Genomic DNA, 1,993 nt, shown 5'->3' with positions numbered 1-1,993 from the left:
ATTAAACTATTAAGAGAACTAGTTATTCACTATAATTCTATTTTGTCTATAATATGAATAACCTATTTCGAAACCCTGTTGCCTTGGAAATTGCTTAGAGCCCATTAGATGAAACTATTTAATATTGCACGTGGTTCCTCATGCCCTGTCTGTGCCATATAGTCGCTACCTTCCACCGCAGCACAGCACATTACATTAGGTTCGAAAAGGGTTCTTTTTACCATATTTCAGTAAGTTTAGAGACCGGTAAGACGATGGAGACACCAAGCGCGGCCGCACCAGAGCGGTCTCCTGTAATGGAGATCCCTGGAACTTATGGCCTTTCCTTTATTGGAGCCATCTTGGATCGATTCGAATATTTCAAAGGAACAGATAAATTCTTCGAACGTCGTGTGGAGAAATACAAGAGCACAGTGTTCAGAGTGAATATGCCGCCTGGTCCGCCTTTCTTCTCGTAGAATGGAGTCATAATATTGCTAGATGGTAAGAGCTTCCCGTGCTCTACGATTTGAGTAAGGTGGATAAGAGTTATCTGTTGGGCTCTTACATGCCCCGCCTCAAATTCACCGGCGGATACAGGCCTACCATTTTTATGGACCCATCTTGTGAAAAACATCACAGGTTTAAGCGCTGGTGCCTTGATTTACTCTGCAGAAATCGAGAGAGAAATTTTCCAGAGTTTGCCAAGGTGTTCGATGAGCTCAGCGTGGCCCTCGAGAATGAAATGGCGAGTAGCGGGAAGGCAAGTTTCAGTGATCAGATGGATCAATTGCTGTGTAATTTTCTTTTCCGGTCCATTGCCGGCGCTGACCCGGTGGCTCCCGGCCCAGCCAGCCTCGGAACCGATGGTCCTTCCTGTATCATAAAGTGGGTCGCTGCTGTGGCCGGTCCTACCATAAGCTCAGGCGTCCTTCCGAAACTGTTGGACGAGCTCACCATCCATTTATTTCCTCTGCCCTTCTTCCTCGTCTCCAAGTATTACCACAAACTCTATAATTTCCTGTGGATGAATGCGACTTCGGCGCTGGATGTGGCCGAAAAGCAGTTTGGCCTGAACAGAGAAGAGGCCTGCAATAATCTTGTGTTTTACATCGCTTTCAACGCCTTCGGGGGACTGCGCATTTATTTTACCAGTATGCTCAAATATATTGCCGACGCCGGCGGCAAATTGCACACAGAACTGGCCGAAGAGGTCCGCGGAGCTGTTGAAGCACATGGGGGACTCAATGGCAAGGCTCTCCAGAGCATGGCCTTGGTTCGGTCTACTGCGTACGAAGTGATGAGGATAGAGCCGCCTGTGCCACTGCAGTGCGGGAAAGCCAAGGAAGATTTCTTCGTCGAATCCCACGGCGGGTGTTATGCAGTGAAGAAGGGCGATATGTTGTGCGGGTACCAACCGTTTGCAACCCGGGATCCCAAACTGTTCTACAAGGCAGAGAAGTTCGTTCCACGACGATTCATGGGCGAGGATGGGGAGCAAATGCTGAAGCACCTGCTGTGGTCCAATGGCCGTGAAACAGAAGAAACGTCTGCAGAGAACAAGCAGTGTGCGGGGAAGGATATCGTTGGCACTATGGGTCGCCTGTTGCTGGCGTACTTCTTCGTGCGATATGATTCATTTGCCATAGAAAAGTCGTCTTCCTCGTCTGTCACACTTACGATGCTCACTAAGGGCTCTTTCTTCTAAAACTTTTATCATGTAAGTTGCAAAGTAGATTTCAATTTATGGGTTTCTCTCCTCTTTACTGTTAAAATTTTTTCAATATTTTATTGAGGCATATGTTCATTCTACTGTTTGTGAAAGCTATTTTTAAGTATGTCTGTATTTAATTTGGATTGATATTAATTATTTTAAATAAAAATAAAATGCTCACTAAATATAATAGAAAAGTAATACATTGTATAATAAAAATAAAAAAACAATATTTTTTAAATAGAAAAACAATATGATATGTAATAAAAAAAAAAGCTATATATTTAATTAGATGTTCAT

General features: G+C 44.1%; 1 pseudogene; it reads left to right on the top strand.

The window, feature by feature from the left end:
* Positions 1 to 220: 220 nt before the first annotated feature.
* Positions 221 to 1,763, top strand: LOC149187931 (allene oxide synthase 1, chloroplastic pseudogene; annotated as a pseudogene).
* Positions 1,764 to 1,993: the final 230 nt, after the last annotated feature.

This window comes from Pinus tabuliformis, chromosome 3_1 (genome assembly GCF_031772625.1).
Source record: "Pinus tabuliformis cultivar Carrire ecotype Pingquan chromosome 3_1, CPIR1, whole genome shotgun sequence".
NCBI lineage: Eukaryota > Viridiplantae > Streptophyta > Pinopsida > Pinales > Pinaceae > Pinus > Pinus tabuliformis.
This window is presented reverse-complemented; position numbering and strand designations above follow the sequence as displayed.